Source organism: Acomys minous, assembly GCF_964271855.1.
Source record: "Acomys minous genome assembly, chromosome: 4".
Lineage (NCBI taxonomy): Eukaryota > Metazoa > Chordata > Mammalia > Rodentia > Muridae > Acomys > Acomys minous.
In genome coordinates, this window is record NC_140486.1 from 127,759,175 (window position 1) to 127,777,336 (window position 18,162).

At 47.2% G+C, this 18,162-nt stretch overlaps 1 protein-coding gene and 1 pseudogene across 2 annotated transcripts in view; one reads left to right on the plus strand and one right to left on the minus strand.

Moving 5' to 3' along the window:
- Positions 1 to 18,162, minus strand: part of LOC311595777 (protein THEMIS3-like) — a gene marked incomplete at both ends in the record, with an annotated part of 35,476 nt that overhangs the window by 8,431 nt on the left and 8,883 nt on the right.
- On the plus strand, positions 4,652 to 5,235 carry LOC311595778 (large ribosomal subunit protein eL15-like; annotated as a pseudogene). Its single transcript has one exon. The product of its transcript is annotated as a large ribosomal subunit protein eL15-like (transcript).

The following is an 18,162-nucleotide window of genomic DNA, read 5'->3' on the forward strand; positions in this document are numbered from 1 at the left end:
CATGGGTCAAAAAGTTTTTATCTTACAAGAGCATAATGTTTTCATTTATATCTGAAAAAGGCTTCATCAAATGAGATACCTCCCATCAAACTAGTTGACAGAGAATACCACTGAAGGGAGCTGGGGTACATGCTCAGTAGGGCACTGAAGGGAGCCAGGCGCATGCTCAGTAGGGCACTCACGCTGTTTAGAACATGTTCTGTGCATCTATGTGGATTTACCACACACAAGCAACCCCCAAGCCTGTTTGTCATGAGAGGTCCACTTCCGTGGCCCTGGAGACTGATTTAGACATAGCACAGGATCCAAAGAGACTCATACCAAGTCCCAGCATTCCCTGGGACTTGGACAGTACAGTCAGATCAGCTATGCGACAATACCTCGTGACCACACTCCCCCCAGACACTCGGAGGAAGTTACACACAATACGCAGGCATGGAGCCAATAGGTAAAGGAAAGTCTCAACTGAAGCCAAGACCTTTAGAGAACAAGAGAGAGATGGGTTGGGAGTGTTTTCACTGCCCGTGCTGCTGTAGACTCTGTCTCTAGTGCTGAGAGCTGAGAAGCCTCAGTCAAGGTGCCCTGGCTTGTGAGAGAGACTGCTTCCTGGTGCATAGGGGCCATCTTTTCTTGATAACCTCACTTGGAGCAAGGGTGCTTTCAGAGCCCCTTTTATAAGGAAACCAATTACTGTCATCGGGACTCCGGCTAAATACCTCTGAAAGGCGCTACTTTCCATTACCTTGAGGGCTGGGATTTCAGCGTATAAAGTGGGGGTAGGGAAATGAACATTCAGGTCACAGCGGGGGCAGGGGGGAAGGAGGAAAGAAAAGACTCAAATAATTGAGGGACAGCATCTGGCTCTAGTTAGAATCGCCCTTTTCCGCCTCAGCACTTTGGCCACATGAAGTAGTAATTTCCCTTTTCTGCCTAGGCTGTTTTAAATTGCCTTCCTGTCCACTTAGAACTGAAAACAGTTTACTAATAACCAAGCCTCTCAGCCCACTCAGGACACACAACTCTGGAAGCAGCAGGTGCCCGAGGCTCAGTCTGTCTGACATGTTAGCTGTGTCTCACAAACAGGAGCCACAGTGACTGTTGGTTCTGTGGTGGAAACAACTGAATATTTGGAGAAATCAAATGTAGAGAAATAATTACAGCTTCCATTATGGCATCACATGATTTTGTTTGTTCGTTTTCACTAACAGGCCCTTTTTCTTTGGTTTTATTTATTTGTTTATTTTATTTTTTAAAGATTTATTTATTATTATGTACACAAGGCTTGGCCTGCATGTACACCTGCAGGCCAGAAGAGGGCGCCAGATCTCATTCTAGACGGTTGTGAGCCACCATGTGGCTGCTGGGAATTGAACTCAGGACCTCTGGGAGAGCAGAAGGTGCTCTTAACCACTCAGCCATCTCTCCAACTCTTCTTTGTTTATTAATTGAGATATCTATATAGCTCTAGCTGTCCTGGAACTCACTATATAGACCAGGCTGGCCTTCTACTCACAGCGATCCACATGCCTCTGCCTCCTGAGTATGACTCTGATTAAAGATATGTACCGGATTTCTGTTGTTTTATCAAAGAAAGAGAAAAAAACCCAATGCTTTTCCCACTAATCAAGCAACAGAGACTAAAACACCCCCCCCCCGCCCCCAATGTGGTGCCCTCGCCACTGCAGTACCGAGTCGAGGGCAAGGGACTGCGAATTTAACTCATGCACACACACACACACACACACACACACACACACACACACACACACACACACGATAACACAGCTGGTCCTTCGTGTTAAGAGAGCAGCAGCCGCAGCAGCAGCCACGGCAGCGGTTTATTATTCTTCCAGAGTTCCAAAGAGCCTTCTTATAGGTAGCCAAACAGGAATCCTCCTCCCAGGTGAAATCCCTCAAGAGGTGATCCCACACAGGAGGAAAAGTCTCGAGGAAGGGAAGGGCGCGTTCTCAGAGCAGTAAACATGACTAGCTAACCAAGATAAACACAGACGTGGAAGCTGCTAGAAACAGGACATGAAACAGCAAGACAGGCAGGCAGCCCAGTCGGGCCTGGTTCCTACACCCCCAAAACAAAACAAACAAACAAACGAAACACACACAAGCTAATAAATTGGACTTTAAAAATATTAGCAAGTTTTCTGCATCAAAGAATTCTATCATGAAACTGAAGAGGCAAGCTGGGTATAGCAGCATATGCCTTTAGTCCCAGCACTCTGGCAGTCAAGCCAGTCAGGTCTCTGAGTTCAAGGCCAGCCTTGTCTAGATAGTGAGTTTTAGGACAGTCAGGGCTATGTAGAGAGACCCTGTCTCAACCCCCCCCCCAAAAAAGTGAAAATACAATCCATAGAATGTGTTGCAAATGTCAAATAATGTGCTGAGAGGTTAACACCCAGAATATACAGACACTCAACAGCACTGAACCTACTTGGTTAGAGGAGCCAAAAGATTTGAACACGGCTCCCCAGAGTGGACAGACTGCCCATGTGCACACTACAACATGGTCGAATAGATGTTAGACAAAATCAGGTCAAAGCAATGGAGAGAGAGCCCTGCACACCAGTTAGATTGGCTAGAAAAGCTGCAAATGGGGCTGGAGGGCTGGCTCAGCAGTTAAGAGCATGCGCTGTTCCTGCAGAGGACTCGAGTTCTTTGGCAGCACTGACATCAGATGGTTCACAACCCCCTGCTGCTCCAGCACCAGGGGATCCAGAACCTTCTTTTGGTTTTTGAGGGTACCTGCACTCACATGGACTCTCTCCACATACATAATAATAGTGTTATATGACAATAGCAACAACAACAACAACAACATCTTAAAAGAAACAGATATAGACACACACACCACACAGGTAGACAGGCACACACAGACACACACACCACAGAGACAGACAGACAGACAGGCACACACAGACAGACAGACAGACAGACACACACACACAGACAGACAGGCACACAGACAGATAGACAGGCACACACAGAAGACACACAGACACACACAGACAGACAGACAGACAGACAGACACACACACACACACACACACACACACACCGTCTCAGTTGTTGGTGAAGATGCGAAGGGATTGGTACCCATGCTGCTGACCGGAACAAGATGTAATATGGCCACTGTGTGAATCAACATGGTGGCTCCTTCAGAGTTGAACAGTGCCTCACCACACAGTCCAGCAAATCTACTTTTAGGTGTGGAGAGGAGGGACTCCAAATGAGAGAGCTTATGTAGACTTTTTTTTTTTATATCAAAATTCATGCTGCATTATTCGCAGCAGCCAAGCAAGACAGGAGCAGCCCAAGAGGGTCTCTTTCCAGAAGAATAGATCAGGAAACTGTAGCCATAAATACAGTGGGGGTATGTTACAGACTGAAAAAGGCCTCTAAAAACCTCTCTCCCAGACAACAGTGTTTCTCGGGACACATCTACAGAGATGCTGGATTAGGAGGGCAGAGGATGGGCAGAGAGGCTAACAGTTAACGGAAGGGGAGGGTCTCCGGCTGGCAACAAAAATGACCTAAAGGTGATTTATGGCAGTGATCACACAGTTCCACACCAAACCGTATTATATGCAAAATATGCGCCTGCGAAGCTGAAAAACCAAACCAACCAAACAACAGTAGCAGTAACAACCCCACTCCAGCAATGCTTTTCAGGGGACCCAGGCACACAGGAGCTGGAAGAGGCAGGAGGTGACAGGACTGTGTAGCCTTCCGGCCCTCAGTGCCTTGCTTGCATTTAAAATGCCCTCTTCCCTCCTCTACAGGTCTGCTGGCTGCCTGCATCCTGCTGAATACCCTTCAGCAAATGCTGACTGAACGAAAGTGGAAAATGTAGTCAAAATCACTCCAGTTGGCAGGCAGTTGCCTTCTGTCGTTTGAACTGTTCTGTCTGGGTCCTGGGAGCTGTTTGCTTGACGTTCCTTTCTTGTTACTAGAAGAAATTCAGTTCAGCGAGTGTGGAAATGCCTACCTGCAGAAATGCAGAACTGGATTCTTTGGTTTGGATGTAAAAGTAAAAAAAAAAAAAAAAAAAAAAAATATATATATATATATATATATGTCAAAGAAAAACAAACAAACCTAGCTTCAAATATTCAGAACCAATTAATTTTTCATGGAGTTAAATCTATAAGAGTTAAAACACCTCGTTGTAAAAAGCAGCCAATTGCTACCATTAAATACAAAGAGATAAAAGACCCTCTCCAAGTTAGGAAAAATATTTGTAACTTACTTATATAAACAATTGTTACAAATCGAAAAGTAGGAATACTCAATTTATTTATTTACTTTTGGGTTTTCGAGACAGGGTTTCTCTGTGTAGCCCTGGCTGTCCTGGACTCACTCTGTAGACCAAGCTGGCCTGGAACTCACAGTGATCCTCCTGCCTCTGCCTCCCAAGTGCTGGGATTAAAGGCGTGCACCACCATGCCTGGCAGGAATACTCAATTTAAGGGCAGGCAAAGGCAGCCTGGCGTGGTGACATACTCCTGTAATTTGGGAGACGCTGAGGCAAGAGGACAATACGTTTGAGCTATTGCCTTAAAACACCAAGGAATGTAAATAAAAAGACTTCTTCCTTTCCTCTGGCGGCAGCTATGAGGTGAGCCATGAGCTGAGCGCGATGGGTGCACACAAACACACCCAGGAGCTATGGAGGACGAAGCAGTCCGACTGATATGCTTTCTTCTGAGGGTCTGCTGCTGGCAATACCGACAGCTCTCTGCCCCACTTGGCCTGATAAGGCTGGGATACAAGGCCAAACAAGGTTCCGTCATTTACAGGATTCGTGTCCACCCTGGGGGCCACAAACACCCAGCTCCGAAGGGTGCCACTTCCGGCAAGCCTGTCTACTGTGGTGTTAACCAGCTAAAATTTGCAGGGAGCCTTCAGTGTGTTGCTGAGGAGAGAGCTGGGTGCCATTGTGGGCTTTGAGAGTCCTAAATTCTCACTGGGATAGTGAAGATTCCACATACACATTGTTTGAGGTTATCCTCATTGACCCATCCCATAAAGCTATCAGAAGAAATCCTGACACCCAGTAGATCACCAAACCAGCCCTCAAACACAGCAAGATCTGTGGACTGACATCTGCTGGCTGCAAGAGCCCTGGCCTTGGAAAGGGCCAAGTTCTACCACACTATTGGTGGCTCTCCCCGTGCAGCCTGGAGACCGAGCAATACTCTCCACCTCCACTGTTACCACTAATACGAGTGCTGTTTGTAAAACTCATACCCAATAAACAATTTAGGGCAGTCAAAAAACAAAACAAAACAAAACAAAACAAACAAAACAAAACAGGTGAGTCAGCAGAAGGCGTGAACAGACACAGGACAAGTCTATGCCTCAGTAAAGCACACTACAGAATCAAGGTGAGATGTCAGGGAGTGCTTCCTTATGATTCTTAATGTTTAAGTTCTCAGAATTCACACCAGAAACGTCCATGCGTGACTTAAGTACCAATTGTTTCACCTTTGGGGTATTTGTCTTACCTATAAAATGTGTAAGGCCATAGGTCTTTAGGGCAGTGGTATGCAACAGCGAGCAAATACTATGCATCTGTCCACTGTGTCACATGTGGGGACGGGGATTTGTAGGCAGTGTCTGTGCCTCCCACTCAGCTTTGTTGTGATTTGCTTCATTTTAGGTAAAACCGCTCTATAAGTAAAAGAAAACGTCAATGGGTGCAGCATTTCCCTGACACATCTGGTCTTTGTTTAGAAATGTATCCTGAGGAAGTCGTCAGAGACAAAGCCAGACATGCACAGTGCTCACGGCACCGTCATTCGAGACTGGAAAATGCGCGCTTGGCTCAGTTATTGGAGGTAGGTTGGCTGGTATGGACGTGGCTCTAGCATGGACTATTACGCAGACTTCTGTGACTGCGAGCACAAGAGTAGATCGCAGACTTGAATGAACTGCGAGCAGACCAGTGGATCGCAGAAGACGCTGCTCTTGCAGAACCGTACTATCGATGTGTGCCTGAGATTGAGTTTGCATGTCGCATCGAGGGCACAGAGACAGAGAGAAAGAGGGTGTATGTGCCAAATGCTAGCCATGCCACCTCCAGGAGGCGCCACCCAAGCACAGCCTTTGTTCTTCGGTGTTTCTCCATATTGTTCCAGTTTTGTTTTATAACGACAGATCCCTCCCCTCGATGAGTAAAGCTACCTAATGCATTTCCACTGGCTTTGTATTTCTTGTAGTTTGTCCTGCATCAGATGAACACAATGCTATAAGAATACCATGCAACGAAGTTGAAGGTGTTTCTTAATTATTTGCAAGAAAAGCATACTGCACATGGCTGTACCATGTGGCCGAGGCTCTTAAAAAGGAAATTTGAGGTACAGAGTTTTTAAAAAAAAACCCTCAATTTTAGAACTTCATTTTTCAACGTCACACCTGATTAGTTAAGACTCACAGCCAAGGACTTTCCCCCCTCAGACTTCCTGGGTAGTAGTTTTTAAGAAACATTGTAACTGGAAAAATTAAAACCACCGTGTTCAGTTTTTGTTTACCCTGCAATTTTGAAAATTAAATTGTTTCAGATGAAATTGTTTGAGTAAGCACCATGTCTCTTTTTAATCCGATTGCAGTTTCTAAATTCACTTTTAATATACAAAGAAGCTGGAAATTAGCTGGATACCCAGTGGGGCAGAAAACTTACTTATCTTGATGAGAAAAAGAAAGAAGTGGGGGAAGCCGACCCGTGTTATAATAAAAAGTGACAGCAAATTGTTTCTTGTATGAATGACTTAATTTGGCCAGCTCCCACTGCTGTTTGGGTTCATTGCTCTGATCTACACTGTATTTTGAACACATGTGGGTGAACTTGGGAGCTTGTATATGGTGCCTCCTGAAAATTTACGGAGGCAGAGGACTCCCCACCCCGCCTCCCCCTCCCTCTCTCCATCCACAGCTATGTTTCCGAATGCTTCATGAACATAGCACACGGGTGGATCACCTGCCAAGTGGAAACCACATCTCTAGTTTCCAATGGTTTCTAAATTCCTTTTAGTTTATTTTATTATTTTCAAGATGACATCACTATGAAGCCTTGGCTGGCCTTAAAAGCACAGAGGTCTGCATGCTTTTGCTTCCTGGGAGCTAGACTTAAAGGTGTGGGCCACCACTTTAAATCGTTGACTTTATATAATGTACTTCACTCATTAATACTTGCTGTCTTTGTTTCCGTCTGACTCACTCTACCACTAGTGGGCAAGCGTGAGTCGGTTTGATCTCCACAAGTTTTCTTTTTCTTTTTTAAATTTTGTTTTATTAATTTATTCAGATTAATGTCAATTGTTATCCCATAACTTGTATTCTCCCGTTCCTCCCTCCTTCCCGCTTTCACCCTATTCCCCTCCCCTAGGTCTATGACCGAGGGCGACCTCCTCCCCAACTATATGGTCATAGGCTATCAAGTCTCATCTTGGTAGCCTGCTTATTCTTTCTCTGAGTGCCACCGGGTCTCCCCACCAAAGGGAAGTGGTCAAATATGGGGCACCAGAGTTCATGTCAGAGTCAGTCCCCACTCTCCACTCAACTGTGGAGAATGTCCTGTCCATTGGCTAGATCAGAATGGCTGAGATAAAAAATTCAAGCGATACCACATGCTGGCGAGGATGTGGAGAGAGAGGAACACTCTTTCATTGCTGGTGGGAATGCAAACTTGTACAAACCACTTTGGAAATCTATCTGGCGCTATCTCAGAAAACTGGGAATAGGGCTTCCTCAAGACCCAGTTATTCCACTCCTTGGAATATACTCAGAAGATGCTCCAGCATACAACAAGAACATATGCTCAACCATGTTCATAGCAGCTTTATTCATAATAGCCAGAACCTGGAAATAGCTAAATGTCCCTCAGTTGAAGAATGGATAAAGAAACTGTGGTGCATTTACACTATGGAATACTACTCAGCTATTAAAAACAAGGAAATCCCGAAATTTGTGGACAAATGGATTGAACTAGAAATGATCATAATGAGTGAGTTCACCTAGAAGCAGAACGAGTCAAATGGTATATACTCACTTATAATTGGACATTAGCCCAAAAGGCATGTTCCATAAAAGTCTTCACTTACCAGAAGATGGGGATAGATGTGAGGACATCCTACTGGGACTCTAGGTAAGAGAAATACAGGAGATGGGGAAATAGAAGGATCCAGAGGATCCTAGAAATCTACAAGAAGAACATTGTGACGGGCGTATCAGGGCCCAGAGTGGTCTGCTTAAACTATTGCACTAACCAAGGACAATATAAGTAGTAAACATCGAACCCCTACTCTGATCTACCCAATGGACAGCACATTCTTCACAGTTATATGGAGAGTGGGGAATAAAGAAAAAGATCAAATTGATCAGCCTGAGGCACTTGAACAGACTGCTGACTAGAAATGGCAGAGGATTTGAGGATAAGTTAGTAACGGATACAAAGAAACCCAAGCAAAAGAGCTTTGCCATCCAGGCATGGTGGTGGTGCACACCCAATATTCCCAGTGCTCCAGAGGCTGAGAACAGAGGTTCATGAGTTCAAGACCAACCTGGGCTACACAGTGAATTCTAGGCTAGCTTGGGATACATAGTAAGACCCTTCCTAAAAAAAAATTACAGAAAGGATGGTTTAACTATTGCACTATATGGCTCAGCTGTGAATAACTGAATTGCAGCTATGTAAATCCTGTGTGTGCCTTTATGCAGATTAGGGTAGAAAGATAAAGGGATCCACACCTCTGTCATCTATAACAGAAACTATCTAGAAGTGGAAACCAAGCAGGCCAGCACAGGTGGCCCTGCACACCTGCCAGTTCACTCCCACGACTGATGACTCCACTGAGGACTGAAAGTACCTGGGAAAATATTGCATCTGTACTGAACACGCACAGACTTTATTTCTTAACATTCCCTAAACAATACATGCAACAAAGACTCTCCTAGTATTTACATTGTATCAGGTAGTGCAAGTCACCTAGAGATGATTTAATGTACACACAGGCAAATCCTGTGCGTTGTGTATAAAGTACTTGGCTCTGTAGATTTTAGTATTCACACGGGGTCCTTGAACAAACCCCAGTGGAAACCAAACGGTGCATTAGAAATACGGAGACAAGCCAGAAGGAAGAGCTAACAAAGTAGTTGTGTTTTTGCGTGTGCACATGCGCACATGTGTGCATACGTGTATGTATAAGAATATGTGTGTGCATGTGTGTGTATGTATGTGTGTGCATTTGTGTGCATGTATATGTGCATGCACATGTGTGTATGTGTGTATATGCATACACATGTGAACACATGTGTATGTATATGTGCATGTGTGTATGTGTGCATGTATATGCATGTATATGTATGTATGTGTGTGTATGTGTGTATGTGTATGCATGTGTGTATGTGTCTGTGTGTGTAACTGCATAGAAAGGGTAAGAAAGAAAAAAGAGGAAGAATGGGAGAAAGGGGAAAGGGGCACAGCAAGGAGTGCTGGTCCATCAGGTGATACAAAGGTAATTACGGCTCAGTGGACGCCCTTCTTTAGAGCACTCACATCTCTTCTATGGCATTTTTTTAATGTGTGTAGCTGTTTTGCCTACACATGCCTGTGCACTGCACGTGTGCAGTAACCACTGAGGCCAGAAGAGGGCATTGGATCCCCTGGAACAGACCCTGGATCCTCTGGAAGAGCAGCCGCTGTTCTTAGCCACCTCACCAGCCCAAGGGCTCACACTGTACAATGAAACAGCATCCATCTTAGCCTAAAGAAAGGAAGCGCTCCTGTGCAGCCAGACTCTGAGACAATCTTCTGGCACCTAGCAGACCACAAGCTAAAGGATGGGAGGAGTCGGATAGTTGGAGAAAAAAAAAATACAATGCAGTTTAGAGTGATCAGTGGGGCTGGAGGCGTGGTTCTGCGGAGAGAGCTGGCTTCCAACCCCAGCGCTAAAAGAGAGAAAAACCCCATGCTGCTTGGTTACCCTGCGGGTCTCTGGAGACCTCTGCAAAGCCCAGCGCAGGGAAGTGTGGCAGGAAGGATCTGGCTTGGCCTGGAGAGGCTCAGGGGACACCTGGCCTGCCCTTGGAAGAGGGTGGGGACAAGCAGAGAAAACGAGAGAGACTGGCCCTGTGCTTATTTGCTTTGGGATGGATGGGTGAATGTCAGAGGAAGTTGGAAATACACACTTGGAATGCAATGTTCAAGGTGCCCAGCCAGAGGGTTGGTCCACTCACTCTCACAGGTGATGGTCCCTCAGGTGCTTTCTCAGTGTCGTGCATGGAAGCGCTGATGGCTGCCCCCTCACTAAAGCAAGCAGAAGGCAGAGGCCTGTCTGGCCCCTTCAGTGCAGTCCTCTCGCCTCTGAGACCATACTGCAAGGCAACCGTTTGACACCTTGGTGAATTGTTGTACAGAGGCTGGCACTGCAGTGTTACTGATAATGTCGAGGAAGGAGATGCCTCTCGTTCACCTTGTCTTCTCTTTGGGGGAAAATGGTAACAGCAATGTAAATACACACATATGCCTGAGTGTACTTTTGCCTGTGTCCAAAATGTGGGGCGTTAAAATGATATTTACAAAGAATTTGGTGAGATGCTATTTTTTAAATTATTATTTTATCATCATCATCATCATCATCATCATCATCATCATCATCATCATCATCGAGACAGGGTCTCTCTGTGTAGCCTTGGCTGTCCTGGACTCACTCTGTAGACCAGGCTGGCCTCAAACTCACAGCGATCCGCCTGCCTCTGCCTCCCAAGTGCTGGGATTAAAGGCGTGTGCCACCACGCCTGGCAAGATGCTATGTTATAACGTTAGTGGGAAATAAAGCGATGTCTGACCTATGACAGCAGTCCCCTCTGCCCGTGGAGGGACGTGTTGTAGGTTTGGTAGTAGGGACCTGAAACCATGAACTCTCAGTCAGCTTCGCATTGCCACACGAGGACACAAAAGTCAATCAGCTTACAAAAGGGACGTGTGTATTTCAGCTCTCAGTGCCGGGTTTTAGCCTGTGGCCTGTGCCACTGTTGTTTTTGGCCCTGTATGAAGACAGCACAACATGGTGAGAGCGCAAGGTGGAGAAATGTGTTTACCTCACAGCTCCCAGGAAGCAAAGGCAGAGGAAAAAGAGGGGCTAGATTTTCAACATTCCCCTCAGAGCTCTCCGGAAGCTAACTCCCTTCCACTAACCACCACTTCCCAATAGTGCTAAGGGCTGGGGAATCCAACCTTCGCCAAGCTTTTAAGGGGTGGTCTAGACCCAAATACCAGAACCAACCAACCACCACAACAGTTTAGTACAGGAAAAGTTACATAGATATGCTGTCTCTCTTAACATATTCTTATTTTCACCTTTCATTTAAAAGAAGCAATTTGTAGCTTCTCGTTGGCTCATTAAAGCTACTCTTGTGCTTTGAGACCATTAGGGGGGAAAAGGCCAGTAAAACCTCAGCACCGTGGGACTGTGACGTCCAATGTGATAACTCACGTGACTGCTGGCCCACTAGCAGGCAGGTGGCTCGGACAAGCTGGGCTGAGAGCCTGTTACCTCCTGGGCAGGGATGGGGCAGGAGGTTAGTATACTACCCGGAATCAGTGCAACTTCAAACTTATGCACTACTGGTCTCTGGAATTTTCATACACACACACACACACACACACACACACACACACACACACACACACACACACCTTAAGTTGAAAATAATATCTATAGGCTCAAAGTGGTTTACATGCAACTGAGAAAAATAAAATCTGAGAGGGAGAAGAAGAACTAATCTTTGGAAGAACCAAACCAAACCAACCCTCCCCCCAACTAAAACCAAAGCCAAACAAATACCTGGAAACAATCCAAGAACTACTGCCAGGGCTGGGAATGATTAGCATTTTTTGGCTCATATGCTATTCCAACTTTACGTAATGAACAGATGCTGCTTGTGAACAGAAAACATCCTAAACACTCGTAAAGGACAAGAACGTCATAGGCTTGTGTCACGGATGTAAAGTCACTGACATACAACCTCTTTAAAAACACCCTGGCAACCTAAGTCCTCTCTAACACGTGGGGCTAATTTTGTTTCCATGCACTTATATCAAATGCTGAATTTTTTTCTTTCGAGACAGGGTTTCTCTGTGTAGCCCTGGCTGCCCTGGACTTGCTTTGTAGACCAGGCTGGCCTTGAACTCACAGAGATCTGCCTGCCTTTGCCTCCCGAGAGCTGGAATTAAAGGCATGCGCCACCACTGCCTGGTCAAATGCTGAATTAAAAAAAAAAAAAAAGACTTGTATTAAATCTTTACAAAATAGAACACAAAACCTTGGCATTGACGGATGGTGGGAAAGGAGTCCGGAGTGGTCAGTTCGCCTGGTACTGTGGAGCTGAAAGTGCCCGCATGTCCCCAACTCTAGAACAGGGTTTGTAGATTTCAGCATGGTTTGTGGCCAAGGCTCCCCAGGATCATCTCATCCACAGTTCAGGGGTCTGACCCGTCCTCCATGTAGGGCTTGGAGGGACCGAGGAAATGACAGCCCTGCTTTGGGGGTGGGTGGGGTCGTGGGGTCGTGGGGGAGGGATCACTACTGCTGGTCACTGCCCAGTCAGGTTGCTTAACCGGAAGTTCCGTGACCGCCATGTCCAGCCGCAGAGTCATCGTGCACCTCAGGTTGCTCTTCACACTCTCTGCCAGAGGCCTCAAGCGCATCTGGAGTTTCTAGACATCACCATGTCTCTCCTTTTTAAGTGGATCAATAAAGCTTTTTATTAGATTTCCCCCCAAGGTACACAGAAGTCATAATTAACAAACTCAGCTGTCACTCAAGCTGAAGCATATCAAATCTAAAGGCCACAGAGTGTGTCCTCAGACGGTGCTGTGTGTGTCTTTCTGAAAACAAGATAATGCCAGGCAAGCAGGAGACCTATAAATATTGCATTCAAGAACACTGACGTTGACATACACTGTCTGACAGAAACACTAAAGTGCAGCTCATCCTGACACGTTCTTCTGAGATTGCTATTCCCAAAGGTAGCCAGGCTTCGGGCCCTGAATGTGGCTGACAAGTCTGAAAGGTCTTATGCCTACCGCTACTGTTTTCTTATCACATAAAAAGGGCCAGATGGCTTTTTTTCTCTTAGCCTAGCCGGCAAATTGGTTCTACAGAACCCCAGACAGATGAACACGTCCTTCCTTAAGCCACAGAGATTTCCCCGAGTTGAAGATTCTTGTTAGTTCTCAAACCCGCCCCCTCTCCTCTCTACCTGCAGAAGAGCCCTAGAAGGAGACATGGATTTCATGGATTGCCAAAGAGGATCCTGAGGGCGCTCACGCTGAGAAGAAAGGCGCAGGGCCCTTCGCCTCCTTAATACTGCACAGGATCACAAGATGGCGCTGTCATCACACAAAGGTGCTCTGAGCCTATCCCTGCCGGGGACCGGAATGCCTGGCAGAGACTCACCTGGGCCCATGTGTGGCTACAGGTAGGAATGATGCCCGTCCTGCTTTCATGCTTGGGGACAGTTGTACAATTAAAGGATGCGCTTTCAGTTTGTTACCAGGCAACTTTCATGTGTTAACAAACAGTATAGCAACACCACAGAAAAGCACATCTGTAAACATAGTTCTCACACAGTCGCTCTGGGCAGCATCCATTTTTTTTCCCCTCCATAAAGAATACACATAAATGGGGAAAATAAACTTAAAGCTTTGGAGCAATTTTTTTTTTGTTCCATAAATTCTCCACAGACACGCTCATCATAATTTTCAAAGTAAGCTTTTTATTTTTACTATCAACAGTGTGCTTATCCAATTTAAGTGGCAAGCTCTTAACCTCAAGGTCTTCTGGCTTGTTTTCTTGTCAACTTGACGCAAGCTAGAGTCATCAGAGAAGAGGAAACCGAAATTGAGAAAATCCCTCCGTCTGTGAGGACATTTTCTTGATGATGGATGGGGGCGGGGGAGGGCCCGGATCATCATGGGCGGTACCACCTCCCAGCCAGTGGTCCTAGTGCTATAAGAAAGCAGACCTACCAAGCCATGAGGAGCAAGCCAGTAAGCTGCACCCCTCCATGGCCTCTGCATCAGCTCCTGCCTCTGGCTGCTTCCTTCAGTGACAGATGCTAATTGTACACTGAAATAAACCATCTCTTCCCAGAAGCTGCCTTTGGTTATGGTGTCCATCACAGCATGAGAAACCCTAACTGAGGCACAAGGTCCGAGGTGACGCAGGAGAGCTGTGGTTTTCCAGACAACTCAGTACAGCACAGTAGTCACATGGAAGAGATGCCTGGGAGTTCACTTGCTGGACTGTTCCCTCCGAAGGCACCTTTCACTTCCCTCAGACAAGGAGGTCTAGCCCATGCCCACTCGGTCCTGGAGAAGCAGAACCCTAGAAGAGTCAGCAGAGAGGGGGGGCTTCCAGGTGGGACGTGCAGCAGGTGTTCGCCCATGGCTCCAGGTGCCACAGTGGAAGTCTAACAAGGCTCACACCCACCTTCATCACCACCTGCCCTGGCACCTGCTCTGGGAGCCCCTTGCTGCCCACAGAGCGAAGATTTGTGGTGTCAGCTGAGGTATGGTGATGTGGCTGAGAACCTCTCACAGGTGGATATAATGCACAGAAAGGTCATTAGTGAGTGAACCACACTGTCACCAGTCTCCACTGAGGTCTTGAGGGGTCGGTTGCCAAACTGTCCTGTAGCACCATAGGCCCTTGGAAAGGCACGTGTTAGGGGTTGGGGCCATGAGAGATGGACAAGGACGTTTCTATAAGAAGGTGTCAGTCCAGCAGATGGACTTGTGTCTTAGGGGCTTCCTTTCCATGATGACCAAATGCAGAGCCAGCCCGGCGGTGCACAGACGGAGGCAGTGCCTGGGTTCTACCAAGTGATCACTTTATGGTATGTCATTCAAACCACCCTGCTGCAGACACAGCCCTGTTTATCACTGATGAAGCTGCTGAGTGCCATAGTAACCGTCGGCTTTTGTTCAGCATCACACAGGACCACTAAGTAAAAAGCTGGAAAAGCAGGCAGGTCTGGATAACAGACCCTAGCAGCAGCCAGCAACTGATGACAGTGCTGGCTAAGAAGTCCAGGTTCCAGCAAGCCCGACCTCATGCTGTACCTGAGCAGCCTGCCGCTCCAGCCAGGTGAGCCCCATTGTGCCTCAGGCCCACACAGCAAGATCCTGGTGAAGAAACCGGACTCACAGAGCTTAATGCTTCAAGGGCTTTACTGTGGAGAGGCTGAGGTGTGGCCCCTCATTAAGGCTGCACCCCACCCTCTATTCTATGTGTGCCCCTCTCTCTGAGGCTGTTTCCTTCTGGAACCTTCGCGCTGCAGCACACTCAGTGCCTCACTCTCTTCCTCCACCTGCTGGGTACCATTTGTGACAGAGTTAAGATGGATGGTGAGATTCCCAGAATCTGGAGTCACTGAAGAGACGAGCCTCTGGGCATGTCTGTGATGGAGTCTAGCCACTGACTGAGGAGGGGAGACACACCCTATGTATGGGCAGCGCCTTTTTGCGGGCAGGAGTCCCAGACCGAACATAAGGGGACAGGGCTGAGCAGCTTCACCTGCTGTTTCCTCACTGTGGGCACAATGTGACTGGTTGCCTCAAATAAACCCACTTTGCTTCCTGGGTTTTTGGTCAGATGTTTTGTGCAGTGAGAAAAGTAAACAACATACCTGAAATGCAAATAGTGTCCCCAAGGGAGTATTTCCTTTGCTCTGTAAGTCTCTCCAGTATGAGCACGCAGGGCCACAGGGAGGGCCCCAGGGACAAGCGGAAAAGCCGGCAAACCTGTTTCTGAACAACCACTACTACCTCACTCCACAGCCTCTGCTCAGGGCGTCCACATCCTGGCCTTTCATGGCCTCCACTCCATGTCTCCAGAAAGCTTGTGTCCCAGCCTCCTGTGTCTTAGCCATGGCAAGTGCCACACCATCCACACTTCCCCAGACTCTGACTCTGTAATGAGTGGATTCCAGCCAGCTGTCTCCTCAACATCCTCACTTCTCTGCTCCCCCCCCCCTCCCTCTTTGTGCCCCCCCATGCACCGCGCCTCCCCACCAATACCTTCCTTACATGTCACAATTTCTTTGAGCCTGATGGTTCAAACCTTAGGGTATACTGGAATCTTCTAGAGGGCATGCCCAAGTACACAAGTGTTCTGAGTGAGCAGTTTGAGGTGTGCACATTTTAACGGAATACACTGGGATGCTGCCGGGGGACCACACTTGAGAAGAGTGGTTTTGAGCTATGCTCAGGCCTGACTACTTATTACAGTCACCTGGGGAGCCTTAGCAGCAGCCAGGCCCAGCTCTACCTTAGCCTAATTAAATCAGGTGTTCCAGAGAGAGGCCAGCTCAGGCTTTTAGAGCCCCCCAGGGATTCTGATGCACAGCCAAGACCATCTACTGCCCTAAAGATCGTGACTCGCCCTTGTTTCTTTGGTCTCTGGCTGTAGGAGAAGCTGTGTCTAGCAGAGCCACAGACAGACCTACATCAAGGCAACGCTCTGCAGTTTCCACTGCTGAGTCTGAGCCGAGGAGCACACACAGACTAGGGGCCTGTGGGGAGAATCCTCTCCCCAGCTGCTGTGGCTGGGCGGGCGAGCGTGGAGCGAATGCACCCCAAAGTCCTGATTGATCCCTGCCAACTTCCTGGGGGCTCCTGGGTCTCAGGTATGGGGTAAAATGCACAGAGCTACAGATCACGGCACCAGAGCATGGAGTTGTTGGGCCCAGGCTGTTCAGAGGCAGCCATGACTCCACAGCAGCAATTTCTAAGGACGAGAGACAATCGTTTGTGTTGGGTTTGAGTCTAGAGCAGACACATGAGAAATTCACGTGTAGTCATTATTGTTTGTGGACTTTTAAAGGTCTGTGCTATTTTTATTATTTTGAATTGCTGAATAAAAACTATTTATACTAATAACATGGTGTTTTGAAATATGTACACATTGGGGGATGACCAAATCAAGCTAACACACATTACCTCACACATTTACTATTTTGGGGGGTACTCTTTCAGCATTTTTTTTTGTATTTTTTTGAGACAGGGTTTCTCTATGTAGCCTTGACTGTCCTAGACTCACTTTGTAGACCAGGCTGGCCCCGAACTCACAGTGTCCACCTGCTTCTGCCTCCCGAGTGCTGGGATTAAAGGCGTGCACCACTACATCTGGCCAGGATTTTTTTTTCCAAGTAGAAGCTATTGACTGAAGTAGGCACCCTTATCTGAGGTGTTGCTTTTGGTGGCTTCATTGTTTATATGCAACCATGTCTGAAAACACGAAATGGAAACTTTCAGAAACAAACTATAAACTTTAAATTGTTCAACATAATGAATGCCATGATTACATCTCTTCCTGTTCCCCTTTTGTCCTCCCTAGGATGTGAATGACCCCTGGCCAGTGTGTCTGCAGTCACTACCTGCCTGGCAGTCACTAGGCAAGCCAGCTCCAAGGGCATCACAATGCTTGCTTTCAGGGCCTGGAGAACAGGAGTAGAAATGCTGGTGTGCACGTGGAGAAAGGGGCTCTTACACACTGGTGGTGGGAGTGTGAACTAGTGTAACCACTTTGAAATCGCGCTAGAACTTTCTAAAAATAAAAAGTTAGAAATAAGGGACCGTGTGAGCCAGCTGTGGGCACACCACGGAGGTCTGTCTTACTGCAGAGACACTTGTGCATCTCTGCCCGCTGCTGCTCTACTCACGTAGCTAGGAAGTGGGATCAGCCCACAGGCCTGTCAGCTGGTGGGCAAGGATAACTACCACAGGCACGATGGAACTTTATTCAGCTGTAAGGAAAAAGAACATTATGAAAGTTTCAGGAAAATAGGCAGAACTGGAAAAATATACTGATTGAAGTGACCCAGACCCAGAAAGTCAAATACTGCACGTTCTCTCGTATGCGGATGATGGTCATGAAGGGTTAGTTGTTTAACTTGGAGCATCTGTAGAGACTTGAAAATGGCAAGGGGCCACAGAAGAGGGAGCAGGAGGCTGGGAGTGGTGCAGGGGTGGCAGAACAGCACACGCTATGAGAGAGAGAGAGAGGGACTATTAGACTGGCCTCCTCTGCTGTCACAGGCTCCCATCTTGATGCGTGTGCCACACAGGGCCAGGCACCTTTAGAC